Genomic DNA, 22,572 nt, shown 5'->3' with positions numbered 1-22,572 from the left:
GATCACGATCTCAGGGTTTGTGAGTTCCAGCCCCGTGTTGGGCTCTGTGCTGACAGCTCTGAGCTGGGTGCCTGCTTCGGATTCTGTGTCTCCCTCTCTCTCTGACCCTCCACCACTCGCGCTCTCTCTGTCTCTCTCTCTCAAAAATAAATAAACTTAAAAAAAGAGAACTGTGGAGAATGGAAGACAAATTTCTAGAAAAATACATAAAAGTTGCATCTCAGAGTGGAGGGCTCAGCTGAGGTCATCATCCCAGATTTTTGCCCCATCTCCTTGGTGGGCAGCACTCCTCTGACGCCCTCCCAGAGGACTTCGGCACGCCTCCCTCACTCTTCCTTTTTACTTTTACCTTCCAAGAAGAGGATTAACTCCAGGTGGTGAGGATTTCATGTTGTATTTTCCATCTTTTTTAAAGAACGTATATCAATTTAAAAGTGAGATTGTTTTCAGCGTGACCAGATCAGATATAATACTGTCTGATTCAAATCTCAATGAACTTTTAGTCAGCATGGCTTGAATGTGCTGAAAATGACTTAATGATGATGCATCTTACCAAACCTTTGCACTCATACCTGTAGACACAGCGAGGGAGGAAAACACAGCGAAGGAAGTAGAAACCCCAAGAATTTCACTCTAAACTAGCTGCATGTTGCTAGGAAAAATATTGTTTGTGGTCATGACCAATATGTATAAATGTTCAAGTGGCACTCTTGATTTTTCTGTCTCCCTCCTCCCTTCCTCTCCTTCAGCTGGACACTTCTGTTTCCAAGACACCTTCTAGTCTGAGTCTTTGCTGCTCAATTGGGTGTCTCCAGTACTGACTGAGGTTGCCTGGCAACATGACCAATAGAACATTCACCAGCCTGTGTGGCAGCTCTATTTTTTGGTTCGCAGGTGGGGGATTTGGATAGAACTGTATGAGGTTTCCGCTTTGCAATTCTGTTTGATTTCAGTGAGCATCTAATGAAGTTTATTACTTACAATATCATTATTATAGTTTATTGCATTATTCAGCATTGTACAGAGGTTTTTATTTGTCATCATAATTGTTAATACTTCCAGCAAATTTATAAGATTGGAACTGTGCTTCCAAATACTTAATTACTTTTTGGAAGCTTATTAGCATAAAGACAAATTTTTTTTTAAATATTAAAAACCAAAAGGTTATTGACAGGGAGAGAAGTATGGGGAACTTCTTGGGGATTGGTTCTATATCTTGGTCTGGGTAGTAGTAACACAAGTGTATAGCTATGTAAAAAGTACAGATATATCAATCTGTATACTTAATATTAGTGCACTTTGCACACTTTAATATACATACGGCATTTTTTGAGAGTTTTAAAAAGTAGTGACAAGATGAATAAATACACATACGCATATAGAAACAGAGGCTATATAAGCTTGATACATTTTAGTTTGGGAATAAAAATAATCTCCAGGCTTTTATCACGGAACATAGTATCTTCTTAAAGACTGGGCATCGCTACTGCATTTAATCACTTTAACAATAGAGACTATTTGGCCATATGGCAACCATGCTTTAACTAATAACTTGCTATTTATAGAAAAGGAGCTTTAACTGTCAATTCAGATGGGCAAATTGAGGAGAGCAGACAGCACTAATAGCCACACACTGCAAAAGATTTGCTATTTGCTTCAGCCACACTGGAACAAAGCGGAATGCCTCAGATGCAAAGATCACATCCAGAAATTTATCTCAAGAAGACACTTCATGCACAAAGTCATAGATATGCCTTGCTAGTCTGGTTTCTGAAGTGTCTAAGACCAATAACATCCTACAAAGTAATGTGTACAGAAAAATAGATTTGCAAAATGTAACATAAAGTTAAAAAGAGAGGTCTGGGGTACCTGGGTGGCTCAGTCAGCCGCGCATCAGACTCTTGATTTTGGCTCAGGTTGTGATCTCACACTTTCCTGGGTTGGGGTCCTGTGTTAGGGTCTGTGCTGGTAGCAGGGAGCCTGCTTGAGATTCTTTCCCTCTCTCTCTGCCTCTCCCCTGCTCACACTCTCTGGTTCTCTCTCAAAAGAAATAAATAAACTTAACAAAATAATGAAAAGTAAAATAAAACAGAGGTCCTTAGTCACTTCATTTCCTTGCATTTTATTTATAACATTTTATTGTACAATCTCCATGTTACAGAATGTGGGCATTTTTCTGTTCTTTACCCACTGGACTTTCTAAAGAGCTTAACATTGAGGGGCCTCCTGGATGGCTCAGTTGGTTAAGCCTCGAACTTCAGCTCAGGTCATGATTTCATGGTTCATGGGTTTGAGCCCCTCATTGGGCTCAGTGCTGACAGCTGGAACCTGGAGCCTGCTTCAGATTCTGTGTCTCCCTCTCTGCCCTTCCCCTGCTCATGTTCTCGCTCTCTCTCTCTCTCTCTCTCTCTCTCAAAAATAAATAAACATAAAAAAAATTTTAAAGAGTTTAGCATTAAAATTATGCAATTTTTCAAAGTACTTTCACACTGTTCTTATTTCATTTGATCCTCATCATGCCCTTAATATATATTGCCCATTTTATAAATGAGCAATCTAAGGCACAGAGAATTTAAGTGACTTTCCCAAAGTGACACACTTTCTCTAAGCAAGCAATCTCCACAACCAGAACTGGAAGCCAGTTTTCTAAATACAACACCATGTTGTTGTTCAGTTAATACCTATTTTTCATTTCAGAACTGGCAAAACTTCACAACAAAGCCAGTTCCTGTAAAAATTCAACTTCGATTCGAGTAAGTAAGTCTTTATCATTTTATTTGATGATCTTTAGGATGTTTCTTTTGACAAGAGGCTATGTCTGGGGCAAGGAGAACTGCATAGAATCATGGTGCTTTAAAGCTGTCACATAGGTGGTGGAGGTCAGTTCAGCTACCTAACTTCTTTGTCAGCTGACAAAACTGATGTCCAGAGGGTTAGAATGACTTTCACAAGTTTCATAACTTTTAATGGTAGAATTCAAACTGGAAGTCATCTTATCTGTCTCTTGGTTCGACATTACATAAAGTACTGCTATCAGAAACCTAAATTTTGAGCAATATTTCACTATGGTTCAAAGTATAAAAATGATATATTTAAAGGGCAGAAATGGAGACTCTCAATCCCATCTAAAAGATAAAGCTTCATCCAAGAAAAACAAGGTAAATTGCCTTCCTGCCCTATCAATCAGTATTAGGCTTGGATAAACTCTGTCCTCCCTTAAATAACTGAATCTAATGTTAATATAAGATGAGTAATATAAAACATACTATTTATTGATCCTTTCCTATGTGACAGACCCTTTGCATATATTATCATATTCTATCCTCACCAAAATGTTTTAAGATACTAATTATCATACCCCTTTACAACTGAGAAAGTAGAACAAGTTAGGATAAGAACCTTGGCTCAAGGTCACATAACTAGCAATTTGCAGAGCTGAGATCAGAACCCAGAGATCAACATCTCTGTTTTATGATAGAATCTGTGCATTTTAACGCACATCATCCTGCTTCAGAAATTAGATTACCAGAATGCATTTTTTCCCATCTTCTAATTGCGAGTGAGATTGCTAAGAGCCCACCAAATAGCTACCATCGTCTCCCCTGCTAGGGACATATTCAGAGCCATTGTGTGTGCAGCAAAAATACTATACACACCAGCTACTTTTACAACAAAGAGTAATGATGCTTAGGTAGAAAATATTGGGTAGAGTTTACACAGAATTTCCTTGAAGAAAGCTAAATCAGCTGGTAGCATGCCCCTTTGCTATTGCAGTATTTTTTTTTCCATTCTTGCTGCATAGAATACAAATACAACTGATGGCTGTGCTCCAGTAGTCATGTTAAACCACTGGAAAACCCTTGAGGATGAAGTCATATGACCAAGATGGTAGAATAGGACTACAGAAGGAGACTAGATTCTCTAATGAACAAGGTACCACAATCCCAGCTCCACAATGCCAGTGGCCAGAGTTCCTTTTGCAGGAAAAAACTTGAACTTCACCTTATTTAAAACAATGAAATCTTGTTACACATAATCCGTTGAGCTTCAGTTGCTCACAAAACAGTGATAGCAACAACTCACTTTTGTGTGGAAATGCTACTGAAGATAGCATTAATTTGAGATTTCTGGCTCCAGTAATTGCCGACTAAGTAATGTAAAGGAAAAAACTCATCATGCTTTGGAACACTTGAAAAGTTGAGTTAAAATATATGTGAAAAAATGCAGTTTTGCTTCTAATACTTTGAAAGTCAAAAGCCACCAGAGAATATTGCTCTTACCCTAACAGTAAGAAAAGGCCAGATAATCTACAAAATAATAACTTTTCTTGAGCTCATAAGAGAGCTGGAGTTGCAAGGCAAAGAGATTAACCAAATTTCAAAGGGTAACAGTCATTCTGAGGAGAGACAGGACATATGAGCCTTTTCACCTTTGATAGAACATGAGAGGAACAGGTGCTCATTATGAAAGAAGGTAAGAAGAAAATAGCTAAAATTGTAACAAATACTTGAAGGCCAGAATGGGTCACCAGAACAATATAGACACCCTGGGATCACCCAGACACAAAGGAATATGCATTCATGTGTAAGCATTTTTTTTTTCAGACGTCTACCAGCTGCTTAGCAGAAAGACTGAGGTCAAGGCAGGAGACCAGAAAAAGCACTTTGGTGTCACAAAAACACAAAATCTTTTCTGATTCCCCAGACCCTTCTCTAATGCAAAGCAAAACTTAGCCTTTTAGGACACAAAGCAGAGATCTGCTACCACTGGGGGAAGAACAGGAACCTCTTCCACCAAAGAACCCCACAGAGACAAGTAAAAGTTTGGGCAGGCACCATGGGAGGAATGGGCAGGAATGCAGAAAGAGCCATTCTCCCAAGTTCCAGATGCGCAAGGCATGTCTAAGGTTAAGACTGGAGGAAAGGAACCCAGGATCCTCCTGCACCCACCAGGAGCACTATTCTTGGTAACAAGCAATAGCGCTCTGCCACTTGGGAGTACAAGGGTGCAACAAGAACTTTGCTATGGAAGCATGGGACACATCCTAAAAGAGGGAAGGGTAGAGAACAAACAAGAAATCCTCTGGCACTCTAGGTCCCACAGTAAGCCCAAGAAAGCAGCAGCTCTGCTTCTGGAACGTGACATCTGTGAAAAAAACAACCAATCAATATAAATCATCAGATTGACAAAGTAAAAACAGAAAAATTGGGTGCCTGGGTGGCTCAGTCGGTTGAGCATCCGACTTCGGCTCAGGTCATGATCTTCCAGTCTGTGGGTTAGAGCCCCATGTGGGGCTCTGTGCTGACAGTTCTCGGAGCTTGGAGCCTACTTCAGATTCTGTATCTCTTTCTCTTTCTGCCCCTCCCTGGCTCATGCTCTGTTTCTCTATCTCTCAAAAATAAATAAACATTAAAAAAAATTTAAATCATCTGATAACCTCAATAGATGCAAAGGAAGCATTTGATAAAATTCAAAACCCAGTTATGATTAAAAATCCCAGCAAAACAAGAGAAAAATAAATTTCTCTATCTAATGTATGATATTTATCAAAAATTAGTACAGTAAATAGCATTCTTAACAGTAAATTGGTGACAGTATTGCCTTTGACTCGGGAATAAGAGCATAATGTCCACTCTTCCCACTTCTTTCATTCAGCATTGCTCTGGACATTGCAGCCAATTGAATAAAATATGAAAAAGAAAAGTGTAAAGCTTGAAAAGTATTAAATAATATTATCTGTGATCAGAGAAAACATAGCTCTTTATATAGAAAATCCAAAAGAACCTATTTAAAATATTAGAATTAATAAGTGAGTTTATGATCTGCTGCAGGCAAGCTCAATATTTAAAACAAAACTCTATTAAAGGAACAAAAAGAAAATAAGGTTTTAAAATTAGATAATATATAAGAATATCTGACTGCATAAAACATCTAGGACAAATTAACTACAAAGTATAAGACATATATGATTGAGACAAATTAAAAAGACCTAAACAAATGAAGTATATATATTGATTTAAAAAGTCAATCAGATTTATTTTTTAAAATTTTTTTTCAACGTTTTATTTATTTTTGGGACAGAGAGAGACAGAGCATGAACGGGGGAGGGGCAGAGAGAGGGAGACACAGAATCGGAAACAGGCTCCAGGCTCTGAGCCATCAGCCCAGAGCCGACGTGGGCCTCGAACTCACGGACCGCAAGATCGTGACCTGGCTGAAGTCGGACGCTCAACCGACTGCGCCACCCAGGCGCCCCAAAAGTCAATCAGATTTAAAAAGTCAATATTTTAAGCGTATTAATTTAATGTTCACAGATTTAAAAAGTCAATATTTTAAGCATACTAATTCTTTAAAAATATACTTAACAATAGATTGAATGCAATTCCAACTAAAATCCCAACAATTATTTTTTGTGTGTCAAACTTGACAGAGTAATTCTAAAATTTGTATGAAATAAGGCAAGGTCAAGATTCCTGGATTAAAACATAGTGAGGGAACTTGTTTTAATAGACAATATAAATAATTTAAAAATGACAATAGTTAAAATAGTGGCTTAATTAGAAAGAAGAAATTAATTGCCCAAATAAAAGTAGTAGGCCCCCAAAACACAGACATATACAGCACTCAATTTATGATAAAGATGGCATTTGAGAGCAGTGGGCAAAGAGAGGAATTTTCAGCATGATTCTGTAACAACTGGATATCCAGCTGGAAGAAAAAATAGGACTTGACTTCTACCTCAAACCAGCCACAAAAATAAATTTAAAGGAAATGATCTAAATGTAAAGAGGCAAAAATATGATTATAATTAAAATTAGAAACTTTTCCTCATCAAAAATTCCATTAAGAAATTGAGAAAGTTGGGGCATCTGGGTGGCTCAACCTGTTAAGCACCCAACTCTTAATTTCAATTCAGGTTGTAATCTCACAATTCATGAGAGCTGTCAGCACAGAGCCTGCTTGGGATTCTCTCCCTCCCTCTCTCCCTCCTCCTTTTCTCTGTCTCTTTCTCTCTCTCTCTCTCTCTCTCTCTCTCTCTCTCTCTCTCTCTCCCCCTGCCCCCCCAAAATAAATAAATTAACTTTAAATAAAAGAAAAAAGACATTGAAAAAGCAAGTCACAGAGAAGAAAAGGTATTTGCAATATGTAATTGAAAGGGGACTCAATTCAAATACAATTAACTTCTGCATATTAACAATAAAAAAATCAACGCACTAGAAAAGTAGGCAAGACACTTGAACAGGCAACTTACAGACAATAATATCTATATGGCAGTTAAACCCATAACAAAACCACATTTACAATAGGGAAATGTAAACTCTGTTCTCATCAGAATGGCTACAACTAAAAAGACTATACCAAGCATGGATACAGATGAAACAAAGGGAACTCTCGTACACTACTGACTATAATGTGATTAGTGTAACTACTTTGGAAAACCGTTTAACAGTATCTACTAAAATTGAAAAGTTGTATTCAATATAACTGAGCAATTTCATCACTAACAGTAATGCATGGATATGTACAGCAAAACATATTTAAAAGAATGTTCATAGCAGCACTATTCATAATTGCCCAAATCCAGAAATAGCTCAAATGTCCATCAACAATACATGGATAAATACTGTAGTATTTTTCTACAATGGCACACTACCTAGCAATGAAAATTAATGAATCACACAAAAACATTAATGAAACTTAGATATATAAATTCAGGAATGCATGTTGTATGACTTACATATATAAATTTAAAAAATCAAGCTAAACTAACATTTTGTTTTTAGGGATGCATGATAAAATGTTAAAACTGCAATGGACAAGCAAGGAAGTGATCACAAAAGTCACGAAAAAGTTACCCTTATGGAATTGATGGAAGAGGAGTAATGTTTAGAGGCAAAACAACAGGATTTTTGAGATGCAGAAAATATTCTATTTCTTTTTTGTAAGTTTATTTATTTATTTTGAGAGAGAGAGAGAGAGAGAGAGAGAGAGAGAGAGAGAGAGAGAGAACATCTATGAGCAGGGGAGGGGCAAAGAGAGAGGGAGGGAGAGAATCCCAAGCAGGCTCCATGCTGTCAGTACACAGCCTGAAAAAGAGGCTCCATCTCACAAATGGTGAGATGATGACCTGAGTTGAAATCAAGATTCAGACACTTAACCGACTGAGCCCCCTGGGTGTTCCAGAAAATGTTATATTTCTTGATCTGCACAATGAAGTTACATGGGTCTTTGCTTGTAAAGTTAATTGTTTTGTGCTCGTAATGCATAAAAATTCACAGTAAACACATGCAAAATGTCAATAATTGTGGAATTAAATCTTATAAATTTAAAATTATGATAAATGAGATAGAGTTCCATGAACATAAGTAACATATATTGAGAATTTACTATGTGTCAGGGACCACTGTAAGTGCTTTATCTTTTTTGTTTTGTTTTGTTTTTAAATTTTTTAAGTTTATTTATTTATTTTGAGAGACACAGTGATGGCACTAGTAGGAGATGGCCAGAGGCGGGGGGGGGGGGGGGGGGGGGGGGAGAGAGAGAGAGAGAGAGAGAGAGAGAGAGAGAATCCCAAGCAATCTCTGTGCTGCCATCACAGAGCCCAGTGCAGGGCTTGAACCCATGAACCATGAGATCATGACCTGAGCCAAAACCAAGAGCCAGACACTTAACCGACTGAGCCACCCAAGGGTCCCTGTAGGTGCTTTACCTTATTTAACTTTCACAATTATTCAGAAAACATACTACTTCTCCTATCACATTTCAAAGGTGAAGAAACTGAGGCCAGAGAGCTTACATACTTGACACATGAAAAGTCACACAGCTAAAGTCGCGTAGCTAAAATCTCACATTACAAAAGTCACATGGCTAAAGACGCTTCATTCTGGGATCTGAACCCATGCAACGGTATGGTTCTGGAGGCCAGGCTTTTAAGCAGCCTATTATGCTACTTCTCCAATATAGGAAAAGAGAGATACTCTCTATGTTGGGTGTTAGTTTTTTTCCCTTGTCAAAATTATTGTTTAGTATGATGGTAAACTAACTCTAAAATATTGGTCTTTCATGCACCCAAGATATTTAACCTTTAATTTAGCACTCTATCCTTGTTTCAGTTTAAGCTCTGCTAAGGAAGGAAGACAAATCATATTAAGATGACATATTTACTAGTCTAATTTATAATTGAGCAATATCATAAATTACACTGTTCCTGTTGCCCAGCATAGGAATGAATGTATCTAAGAGATTCATCACTAACCATAAGGGATACTTCTCCCTAAAAGTCAGAAGACGTTTCTCCCTACCCCAAAGACTTAACTGAAGAAGGGGCAAACCCTGAAGAAAAACAAAACAAAACAAAATAAAACAAAATAAACAAACAAATAACAACTATTTATCTGACTATTGGTAACGTCATTTTCCAGTTCATTCAACCTGGAAATCTCAGTTATTTTTTACAGAAATGATGTGCAGTGGTTACAGATTCTGGAGCTTGACTTAACACGTTCAAGTGTCACCTTGGCTATTTTCTAGCTATTTAACCAACAACAATTTACTTGGCTAAATTCTGCCTCAGTTTTCTCTTGTGCAAAATGGGGATGACATCAGTATCTACCTCTCAGAGTTGTCTGATATAAAATTAAATGACAAATATAAGTTTTTTAAAACAGAGTCTGTTACACAGCAAATACCACACAAGGGATTCTGGTTATTATTACTCCCTGTCCCCATCTCCTTCAAAGCCTAGTCCTTGTCCATTCCATCTAGTCCTTGTCTCCATTCCCACTGCTGCTACCTCAGGTCTTACCCTCCACTCTTATTCTTATACTGCTCTATTTTCCTAAAATTTGTTATCTTATCTACAAGTCTTCCAACTGGAATCCATTGTGAAGACACCACCAGGCTAGTATTCAAATAGAAATTTTTGTTCACATGATTGGCCTTCCCAGAATATTCTTTGGGTTTTTTTTTCTATTGCCTACCAATTAAATTCAAAGTTCTAAATGTGTTTATCACTATTTCCTACAGCCTAGCCCCAGCCTTAATTTTCCAGTGTTATCTGTTTTGAGACCAACACAGGAAACTTATCCTGCTGCCTAATTAATGTCAAGTATGCCACTTCAATTCTAAGCTCTTTTATGCCATTTCCTTGACTTCTCAGTGAACATTTTCCACCTGCACCAAGATCTAGTGCAAATGCAACCTCCATGATGAAATCTTGAGCAAATGCTGTTCAGAATTAAACCTTTCTTAAATCTCCTCTAATGCTTTATTCTTTTTCAGGTATAGGGACTTGTTTTTTTATTATTTCTCAAATTATTTAAATGGCTTTATCAATTCGATTACTTTAGGCCATTCTCCTGACACCACATCCTAATACCACATCCTTCGTTTATGCCTGTGCCTATGTTATTTCCTTAAATTGAACACAGAATTTTCTTGAGTCATTTTTGTCTTTCCCTCCTACTTGCTGCTCTAGTACTAAACCAGCATGGTTTCTCATATTAGCGGAGCATGCAATTAATATCTGTTGAATGAAGTGAAATATTATCACTAACTGTAATCACTAGCTTTGTTTTTCAGAGACCAAACACGAAAATTGAAAGGAGAAGCATTCTGTAAGTCCTTTATTCTCAAAACCAACAGTAGTGTGAGAACACAGAGTGACCTATTCTCTCTTAGGGCAATAATATTTTAAATACCAGTAAGTTCGAAAATATCCCTCAGGTAAAATGTTGCTGGCAGTTTGTTTCAAGAAGTTATGTGTAAAAGGACTGGGATCAGTGGATGGTTGAAATGGAAAAAGATGAAGATCACCAAAGAGATGGAAAGGGAAAGTATCAGTGTGGTCAGTGTGGTGTCATAAGCACGTCCCTCAGTGATGACACACTTTACGAGGACAAATAGGGAGGGCGATAATTAAGTCTAGCTAAACTCTTCATTCCATTGCATGAAATGGCAGGAGAACTGCAGGAAAACAGTGTAGTTAGGCATTTCAAATTTTGAGGAGAAACATAAGATACGGTCTCTGCCTTAGAGAGGGAACTTTTTCACGTTTTAAGTTTTCTTTACACAAGCAGCATTTTTTTTTTAATTTTTTTTTTCAACGTTTATTTTTATTTTTGGGACAGAGAGAGACAGAGCATGAACGGGGGAGGGGCAGAGAGAGAGGGAGACACAGAATCGGAAACAGGCTCCAGGCTCTGAGCCATCAGCCCAGAGCCCGACGCGGGGCTCGAACTCACGGACCGCGAGATCGTGACCTGGCTGAAGTCGGACGCTTAACCGACTGCGCCACCCAGGCACCCACAAGCAGCATTTTTTAAAGGCGATTTGTTTCAGATTGCCAAGTGGTCCTATTAGCAATATGTAACAGCGAGAAACTTAGCATGTCTGATTTCATACTGCTATTTCCTTTGCTGCTGTGATGTATAGTTTAGTAATTCTGCTTAGCCCTGTATGTAGGCACGTTATAGCTAAGATCTGCAGAAACCACTCTTTACCCAAAACCTACTTCACCCAGAAGATAAGGAAGTACAGAAATGATTATTCTATGATTAACACTTATAGGAATGGCATGACCAGATTCCTGTACACAAAGATGAACTGAGCAAGGACAAAGAAGTTACATGACCTTTCTTGGATTTCTACAGATATTAGTCACCTTTTGACTCCAACTCCTTTCTACCATCCCCTTTTGCTAATGTACAAGCAGCTCAAATTCTATGCTGACGGAAGATGCTTCTCTGGGATGGTAGTCTGCCATTTCCTCAGTTTGCTGTCTTTCTGAATAGAGTCGCTTTCCTTGCCCCAACCCCTTGCCTCTTGACTTGCCGCCTGTCCTGTGGGAGCAGAATAAGCTTGGGCTGGATTACAAATGAAAGGCAATTATCACTTATTTTAGTTGAAATTCAATAATCAACTACTTATATACTAAAGAATTCTTATGTATGATCTGAGGTTTGGGAGCAGTGTTTTTATGCAAATAAAAGAAAGTTACATCAACCACAAATTTTCAGTCCTTAACACTCAGGTGAAAAATATAAAGAAACAGGACTTTAGAACTGGATCAGCCTCAAAGCTTCATTGCCATGAATGATAGATTGAAACTTCCTATTGTGCATTTTCCTCAAACAAAACAATGGGGACAATAACATACCTACTTCATCATATTATTGCTTAGATTAAATGAGATATTTAATGCAAAGTACATGGGATAGAGTAAATACTTAATAAATTTTGTTTCCTTGTCCACATGGCTTCAATGTCCATAAATTGTTTCATAAAGCATCAGATGAGATTATGACCTCAAGTTAATTGACCATCATTTCAATATTTTCTTTATATCTGTAAGTTTGTCCTGTCTCTTTCAAAATAAGCATTTCAGACTCTGGAAACACTTCACACTGCCTCTTCTTTTCTCCAAAAAGCACACATGTTTCAGCCTAGATATACAAACAACACACAATAGGATATATATGTGTGCTGATTTTATATACTGTATATTTACATGCTGATTACCTAAATGGTTTGTTTCTTCACTAAAAGTAAAAAGATGTCTACATTTATAAAGAAGGCTGAACTTTAGTTTCTTTTGGCACATGTCAATCAACAGTATTCACTGAGTACTTTTGTGGTGTACTTTATGTAACATTAGGATGCTTATTAACAAATATACTTAAATTGAATTATCAACTTGCTTTGTACCTGGAATTGTGCTATACTTTACATGTGTTAACACACTACAAACGAAATAGTTCCTAATCTTACATCCATTTTATTTTTTTATATTAAATGTAATTTATTGTCAAATTGTTTTCCATATAACACCCAGTGCTCATCCCAACAGCTGCCCTCCTCAATGCCCATCACCCACTTTCCCTGTCATCCCACCCCCCATCAACCCTCAGTTTGTTCTCAGTATTTAACAGTCTCTTATGGTTTGCCTCCATCACTCTCTGTAACTTTTTCCCCCTTCCCCTCCCCCATGGTCTTCTGTTAAGTTTCTTAGAATCCACATATGAGTGAAAACATATGGTATCTGTCTTTCTCTGCCTGACTTATTTCACTTAGCATAATACCCTCCAGTTCCATCTAATCTTACATACATTTTAAAGAAACATTAAGTATTTTTTTTGACAGAGAGAAAGGGCAAGCAAGGGAGAGAGGCAGAGGGAGAGGGAGGAGGGAGGGGGAGAGAGAGAGAGAGAGAGAGAGCGAGCGAGCAGAGCCAGACATGGGGTTCCATCCCACAAACCTGGGATCATGACCTGAGCCAAAATTGAGAGTCAGACCCTCAACTGACTATGCCACCCAGGTGCCCCGAGACATTAAGTAATTTGTTCAGTCATACAGCTAATAAGTGATAAATCCAGTATTTAAAGCCAGGTGGTCTGAATTCCTAAACATACTCTAGACTACTTTTTTAAAGTAGTTATATTGGGAGACAACATAAAAATATCAATGCTACCATTATTGTTTCTACATTTTTTGGAAATTCTAATTTAGAACTGTCTTCCTAAACATCTCACTTCATCAAACAAGGAATGCAAGCATGTAAAATCTAGGAGTCTGATTCTGTGGTCCCTCCAAACTCTGAAAATAATAACAGGCTTTAATTTCATTTTTTTTTTAATGAATGAGAGAAAACTCTTGAATAACTTCAGAATACTAATTCTAAACCTGTTTTTTTGTTGTTATTGTTTTTGTTTTTGTTTGTGTTTGTTTGTTTTTATCAAAGATTACCTTAGGTGATTTTTTCAGGACCTACATTTTCATTTATTTCACACCAGTTCAAAGCAGTCCAAGCTTGGGGTGTGTGGGTGGCTCTGTCGGTAAAACATCCCAACTTCAGCTCAGGTTGTGATCTCATGGTTCATGGGTTCGTGCCCCATGTCGGGCTCTGTGCTGACAGCTCAGAGCCTGGAGCCTGCTTCAGATTCTGAGTCTCCCTCTCTGCCTGTCCCTCCCCTTCTCTCTCTCTCTCTCTCTCTCTCTCTCAAAAATAAATAAACATTAAAAAAAATTTAAAGCATTCCAAGTTGGACTGGAGATTGGAAAGTGTCATTTGACAAGAAAGCAATGACATGATAGACAATACAGAAAAAAATACATTTTCAGAATAATGCTTAAACAAAACAGAAATATAAATAAATTATCAGAATACGTTTAAACTCTTAAATATTCAGCCTCTTAGATAGGTTATTTAACTGTCTACATTAATAGATGGAGACCATATTTTCTGAAAAGTCTTGGTTCAAAGCCCAGATTCACCACTTTGAAAAGATGTTGAGTAAGGTAGTAAAACTTCTTAGGTCTCAGGTTTATTTATAAAATGGGGATAAAAATAATAATCTTAAAATATTTCAGGGAGAATTATAGGCAACACACATAAGTTACCTGATTCACAGTAAATCTTAATACTGGGCAAATCTTAATAATTAATTTAATTCTCTTTTTTAAAATTTCCGTATCAACACTGGTTAATAACACCTGCTTTCTACCCTCTACTCAACTTATGATCAAGAGAAAAACATCTCATTTATATATAAGTGAGAAATACCATGTGCAAGTTATATAAGTAGAACAATAGTAAAATTTGTCATCAGAAATCTTGAATTTATACAACTTAATTCAGACTAGCAAACAGCTCATCAAATTTTTTATCTTTTATATACATTTTGCCTCAATATTCACAAATATCAAGAACCATAAATAGAAATGTGTTCTTTTATGACTGCCAAATTCATTCAGCATGACTGCAATTGAGTGGAAAAATAAAAATACATATTACTTACTGTATGTGGCGTTTGGCAATTTCAAAATGATTTGCAAACATTCATCTTCAAAATACTCCTACAAAATGCATCTGTGAAGAGAAAAAAATCCAAATGAGTAAGCGATTTGCCAAGGTCACAGAAAAACTAATCCAGACCAACAGAAACTTAGACAATACATAAACATACTGAAATAAGGTTTTGCAAAATATAGTTTATACACCTAGGAAAGTATAATGGGCTGATGAACAGAAATATTCCCAACTGTATGCAAATATCCCGTATTTAAGTCAAAGATAATACTCTTAAGAGGTAAGAAGAGTCTGCACATTGACTTCAAGAATTTATGTGACAAACACAGCTTCCCCAGAACATGGCAATTCAAAAGCATAACTATAAGTAAATTTAAGTTGGAGACTTGAGGTGCTTATTAAAATAATTCAAGCTTTTTAAAATGTACTTTTGTCTAATACATGAAGATCACTAAGTTAGAAAAGAATTTTGCTTGATTTATCCAGAGAATTGCACCAATTCGCTTTGTAATTGCATTTCGATTCTAATTGAAAACCACACACTGAGAAAAACGCATGCATGCCTTTTGCACACCTTACAAAAATACACAAACATCCATTTCTTTCTTCTCAGAAGGTCACTACTAAGGGGAAAGTTCGTCAGATTCTAGTAATTAAGTTGTTTTAGAGAAGAGGTGTTGGGAAAAGCGCATTAATTTCAAACCTCAAAATATTTTCAGCTTCAATGGATTTTATTCTACTGGGTATAGTGTGTTATAAAAGAAATACCTAAAAGGAAACAAAACCAAACACAACCTGATGACATATGTAACCCTTTAAAGTACAATGTGTTATTTCAGGCAGATCAAACACACTATGGAGGGTAGAAATAAAAATCCTCTTAAGTAGCAAGCATCGTTAGTGGCATTCTCAGTGACCAGCAGAATCTCCGTCCACAGAGATTTGGTTTACAGTACTGAACAGAAATAGGAGCTTACTAATGAGGGGTGTGTACTTTTTGAGTTCAAAACCAAGTGTAATCAAATCAACAGTTTGACAAGCAGAAGAGGCATTTTTCTTCCTCTAGTGAATGGAAGACAAGATGACATAGACCTCTACCTGGCCCAAGAAGGGATGAGTTTACTAATACTCAACACAAAGCTTCTCAAACAAGAGGAAACTAGACAGAGTTAGCAATTTACAGTTAAATGCCAAAAGTGAATGAAGACACTTTTAAGAAGCTATGCATGTTTATAATTTCATTTTTGTATGTGTAAAACTTAGAGCTTAATAGAAGATACAAATTCAGGTTCACATATAATTTCAAAAGAATTATAAAGTTCTAGCAATTTGCCAGACCTTATATTTCTTCATATTTTAGCATATTCACCCTCCTAGGCAAGAGAACTGAAGTTAGCGCTATGCATGCCATTTGCCTAATTTGACACAGCTAAGAGGTGATCCTAGGCTCAGCAAAAGCTTTTCTAACACAGACTCTTCTCACTACAGCACCTGCTAGTCCCTACAACGTGTCCAGAATAGAGGGTGCAAACTGGAACATAATAACTAGATCTGGCTTGCTTACTGACATGTTTTGTGTATCCCATGCCATGGTTTTAAAACAATTTATTTATTTATTTAGTTAGTTAGTTAGTTAGTTAGTTAAAGTAGGAGGTTTCTCATAAGAACCCACATTTCTACCCTCTTTGAAAGAGCAAAGATTTTGTAAGGCTGGGCTCACAACCTCCAAGAACAGAGAAATGGCTGCCCCTCTTGGATGTGCACACTTTCTACACTTGCCTCTTTCCTACTTTCGCAAGCTGCCTTCTACCCTGCCATGTGCTAGCACTAAAGTATTTTGTTCCTGATCCCTATGTACCAACTACAGTAAGACCTGTTTGCTGTGAAGCTGGAGAGGAGGAACTTTCCTTATTTATAGTCAAAAAGCTTATTTCATTACAAGAGGCAATTGTTTATAATGACATTTCATTGGATTCTTATAATCAGGTATTATTGATTATCCTGTTTTATTTTATTTTTTGATTATGTTGTTTTAATCTATACACGTTTTCAAGTTTCATGGACTTGAATTTACATTTGTTCAAATATATTTTTGATAATTTTTAAAGCTGAGAGAGAAATTTATAAACCCAACTGATTGGGACAAATCAAGGGATGAAATAATCTAAAATAATGATTATATTTACCATGAACATATCTTCCAGAAAGTTACTTCATAGACTGGCAGGTGTACTATTTGATAAAACAATTGTAATAATAAAGAAAACTTCAATTTAACTAAATAAACTAGATTAAGAGAATACAGACCACTGAAGGTGAAAATCTGCAAACCATAAATTCTGGTTACATCATGACATATTGCAAATAACTTGAAATGTCAATATGTTTTGTATAATGTTAAAAAACACAGACCTGAAATTCTGGGTAGTTGTGGTAATACCAGCCACCTAAATCTGAAACTATTCACACATTCTGCAAAAATATACAGCTAGGGTGCCTGGGTGCTCAGTTGGTTAGGTGTCCAACTCCTAATTTTGGCTCAGGTTATGGCTTCACATATCATGGGATCAAGCCCTGTGTAGGGTTCTGGACTAACAGCACCCAGTCTGCTTGGGATTTTCTCTCCCACTCTATCTTCCCCTCCCCTGCTCATGTGTTTTCCCTCTGTCTCCCCCTCTCAAAATAAATAAATAAACATTTAATACACACACACACACACACACACATATAGCCAACAAAAACAAATAAAAACACACAAATCCTAGGCCTTCAGTATAACTGGAAGTTGGACAATAATAAAAACTGTCAAATTATCTGCAAATAGAAAGTTAAACACCAATCTATAACAGAGTTACCTTTCAAACTCACACTATATGTATTACAGAGATCTAAGAAGTCCAGAAAAATAGTGAGGAAAAGAAGAAAGCAAAGGTCCTAAAAGTTACACAAAACTCGTTTTCAGAATGTCTACTAAAACTATAAAAATGTGAAAAACCTATCCAGGCATTTTAGAACATGTACACAGGGAAGAGACAAAAATACATAAATTTCAAGGTGACAATTTTTTCTGAGGGACAAGTAAGGCATTTAAAAATGATGGGCTATGTCAAAAAGACATAGACTTCAGCTTCAAAAAGTTCTTAATAGTCATATCTGGGACAAGTGGAAAATTGAAATACGTAATTATCATAGAGAAAAAAATTCATTATAGTAAATATAAATAACAGAAGTGAATAAAGTATATAGGGAAGAAGAAAAACCTGTTCCTTTGCCTGGAATGCCACCTAACAAAATGTAGATGTATTGATGGAGTTAGAAAATCACCATTAAGCAAACATGATAGGTAACTGTCAACAAAACACCTGTGGATCAGCAAAACACTCATGGGTAAAAGTATGAGGTTGAGCAAGATATTTCCATAGTCTTAAAGCATCTTCTCACAAACCACTTATTAATTATAATGGGGAAAATAATGACTTCCACAGACACCTGGGTAGCTCAGTCAGTTCAGTGTCCAACTCTTAATTTTGGCTCAGGTCATTATCTCAGTTTGTGGGTTTGAGTACCTCGTCGGGCTCCAGGCTGACAGCATGGAGCCTGCTTGGGATTCTCTCTCTACACCCACCCGCTGCCCCTTCCCTGCTCACTCACTCACTCACTCTCTCTCAAAGTAAGTAAATAAGCTTAAAAAAGGAAAATAAATAAAATAATAACGTTCAATGCAGAAACTTGGCAGAGACCACTGTAACAATCAAAGACAACATCAATAATGGAGCAAATAAACATGATGTGCCTCCAGGTCTGATGCACTTAAAAAGGACACATCACTTCTGTGGTACACACATTTGCCAAAAATGCATAACCCAAGTCGATCATTAGGGAACATCAGGCAAGCTCAAAATGAGGAAAGTCTGAAGATATCTTCAAATTCAAAGTCATGAAAGACTGAGAAAATGTTCCAGATTAAAGGATTAAAAGGCATGACAACCAAATGCACATATTATCCTAGATATACTGTTATATAACAGTATTTTGTTGATAATAAATTTCTTAATTCCCATAATTTTACGGTGGTTATGTAAGACAATGTCCTTATTTATAGGAAATACACACTAAAATACTTCAAATAAAGAATCATGATGTCTGTAACTTATTCTCAAAAGATTCAGGGAAAAAATATATATGCTAAGTATGTTACATGTGTATGTAATATGTTACATCATTTGTTACATATATGTAACATATATGTAATATATGTAACATACAATTATGTAATTTTGCTATATACACACATACACACACACATATGGAGAGAGAGCAAGCAGAAATAATAAAGAAAAAGGAGCAAAATGTAAACAACTAACAAATCTGGACAAATAGCATTTAGGGTCTTAGGTACAATAATTGCAAATTTTCTATATGTTTGAAAGTATATCAAAATTGTAAATTAGAGAAAAAAGGTAGAAGTAAATAAATGTTTTACATTCATTAGGATATTTTGAGATTACAAAAAAGTGGTCAAACAGATAAATCAATGACATGTTTTCAGATCAAGAAAAAAATTAAGAAATTAAAAATAAATAGAATCATTGGCCAGGTTTTGGACAGCTAATATGACAAAAATCCATTTTATCTATCTCTCTATATACATCCTCCTTCATTTTACATATTTTATGTTGATATATAATTTATATATTAAATACTCCTATATTTAAAATAAAATATTGTTTATTTACAATCTATATATTTGTATTTGCATATTAATACATAAAATAGAGCAGAATGAAAATAATTTTGGAGTCTAGCTTTGGGTTTTACATAAATAGTACAGAAAATATTATATCCAGCAAAAGTAAAGTTAAATAATGAAATTTTATTAACAAAAAAGATCATCAACAACTAAAGGGAAAAAAATAAAGAAAAAGATTATCAGATAGTATTTAAAGGGTATCAGTATAAGTGGTTATTCCTTATATAGTTGTTTTGGTAAATAAAAAATTACCAAGTTATTTTTTATAAATTCAGAAAAAAATTAAAAATAAAATCAACCTTAATTCCTTAAACAATATATTTTATGTATAACTATTCTGTCTTTATTTTCAGACCATTTTTTAAAGAATTATATATACATATTATTTTATAATTAATTTCTCTTTTTACTTGTGAATTTCTTTCTGTAGCAATATCATGCTTTTTATCATTAAAATGCAGAACAATTTTCCTGATTGATATCCCATGCATGCCATTATTTATTTTGTACTTTTTCACATCTGTTACCAAAAATATTAAAAATAAGAACACTGCTGTATACTGTTGTATATATCTTCTGCCAGAGCATGATTGTTTTCTTAGGCTAAAATACATAGAAAGGGAATTGTTAAGTCAAACAGCATGAGGCTGTTGAGACTTGATAATATTTTACTCTATTAATATGTTAATATAGTAAGTTAAATAATATAGCATTCATTAATATATCAATTATGTTAATAATACCTGACATATTTTATTAATACATATGTGCGCAATTTTCATATTTGAACCACACAGTCAGGTTATATTTTATAATCCCTGCGGCCAGGGGTGGTCCTGACATAGTATTTGTTGTCTGTTTATAACTCGACTTGGCCCTAGTTCTTCATATTGTCATGTCTTGAATTGATTCCACGCATTCTTGGTATTATACATATTGAGTAGAACTTTCAAAGAAGTTACCGCAAAGTTTGACTTGAAATTAAAAAACTGTTTCTATGAGAAAAAAAAAACAGAACATTTTAATTAAATAATTATTTATTTTTGGAGGATTTAACACAATTCCTTCTCTTACAAAGCAACAATCAAGTACTTCATAGGACTTAAAGAAGGAATATAAGTACAAATAGACAAACATGCATTACAGTCTTGTAACTGTTTTGCCACATGGCAAGGTGGTAAGGGGAAGGCGGGACTCACTGCAGGGTCCCCTGAATAATCCAAGCAGTTCTTCCATGTCTCATTTCTAATTACAGAATGGTGTCAGAATGTCTGCATACTGTCATTTTATTTACATGACCTATTACCATTTACATTTACTACACTAAATAGTACCTTTTTTTTTTTTCAAGTGTCATTTTAATTGATGGCTTGCACCAATCTTCAACTTACTGCAGCCACTCTTCTTTCTTCCTGTGTTCACTTTGGATTCTTGCAGCTCCCCTACAGATTTAGCAACTTTCTGGTCTGTAGATTACATACTTTATATTCTTTTAACTTTAATTCTGGAGATTAATACCAATTTCATTCAATATAAGCACCCATCAACCTTCTAAAGTCTTCGCTGGTCTTCCCTGGCAGGTCACCGAGCCGCTGACAAGCACAAGTTATGCCTCCCTTCACATGCCATGTGAGACAAAAGCTAAACTTTACCAAAGTGAAGAGTGACAAACTCTTGTTTCCTCTCATATTTAAACCTTGTCATTGTGTCAAAGAATAAAATTAGATTAAATCAGAGTGATTTACTTCTCTCAAAATCATGTTGGTTGTTATTCCCATTTGTTCTGCCCTTTTGAGATGTGTGAGCATCAACTCCCTTTTTTATTTATTCCTCTATTTTCCTAGATATCAAAGCACGGTGATTAATCTATAACATCTAAAGTCATCACTAGTATATTCTCATTCTCTCCCTCTCTCTCCCTCCCTGTCTCCTTCTCTCTCTCCCTCTCCTGATCATTCCCCACTCCCTACACTTTCACGTGGCCTTCAAGAACCCTAAGCTAACTCCCTTGCACAATTTCTATTGCAAATACAACTTAATAATCATCCCATGATAATTTCAATCATGAAAAGCATGACAAATCAGAAGCTCCTGAATATTGTACATTATTTCCATGTAATTCTCCTGAAGACCATTAACCAACTGATATGAGTACATAATTCCATATCCAGTCTATACTCCATGGTTAAATGCATAGGTAATGCTTTGACCAACTTCCTGGGAACCTTCGCCCCTTGATTTCTGACAGTGTGTCTACACTGTATAGTCTATATGCTGTGAAAAATGTTTATCTATCCCTCTTCTCTATTTGCCCAGTTTGGGAGAAGTCAAGACCTTTTCCTAAACCTAGTCAATTCTTGTTTTCCTGTCATTTTTTTTTTCGTTGAATGTTCAAGGAACTGGCAAAGTGCCTTTTACCTGTCTCTCCATTCAAAGAGCTTTGAATACCTTTCCCTTCATCACCTGCTGCTGTCTACATGGAGATGAGAAAATTTAGATCCTTTATCCTGTAAATTGAAAGCTAAAACAGTTTTGCTTAACTCACTCCACCCCACTCTCAGCAAACACACAGTAAAGCATGGCATATTTTATACCCTTCGCTTTAGCATTTTCTAGTTTCTGCAGAAATTTTACCTTTTCCTTTACATATCCCTATCTTTTGACCCATTCCACTTGCATGAAGTTATTCTAAACCAATTAGAGATACTGGCAAAGATCGATGTTCAGAGAATGTCATCAGTGCAATTTATAATATTTACTATTGTAAAGATTTAAAAGCAATCAGAGTGTCTAACAATTAGACGTCAACTACATAAGTTGTGGTTTGTGCAGATAATAGAATTCTATGTAGTCACAAAACTCATGTCTCAAATAGTATTTATTTATATGCAGAAATCTAAACTATATTTAAAACAGTTTACTTTCTAAAATAATATGAATAAAGGGGCAACTGCATAAATAATTATAAATATATATTTACATATATGTATATAAAATTCAGAAAGATCGACTATAT

At 35.8% G+C, this 22,572-nt stretch overlaps 1 protein-coding gene across 6 annotated transcripts in view; it reads right to left on the bottom strand.

The window, feature by feature from the left end:
* Positions 1–22,572, bottom strand: part of GALNT13 (polypeptide N-acetylgalactosaminyltransferase 13) — a 581,924-nt gene that overhangs the window by 493,446 nt on the left and 65,906 nt on the right. For all 6 annotated transcript variants that reach the window (XM_045033831.1, XM_023259332.2, XM_011285258.4 and 3 more), the window contains one exon: positions 14,796–14,866. The gene's annotated coding sequence lies outside the window, so the exon portion shown is untranslated. The remainder of the gene's footprint in view (positions 1–14,795; positions 14,867–22,572) is intronic.

Source organism: Felis catus, chromosome C1, assembly GCF_018350175.1.
Source record: "Felis catus isolate Fca126 chromosome C1, F.catus_Fca126_mat1.0, whole genome shotgun sequence".
NCBI lineage: Eukaryota > Metazoa > Chordata > Mammalia > Carnivora > Felidae > Felis > Felis catus.
The sequence above is the reverse complement of the archived record's forward strand: the minus strand, read 5'-3'. Positions and strand labels throughout refer to the sequence as shown.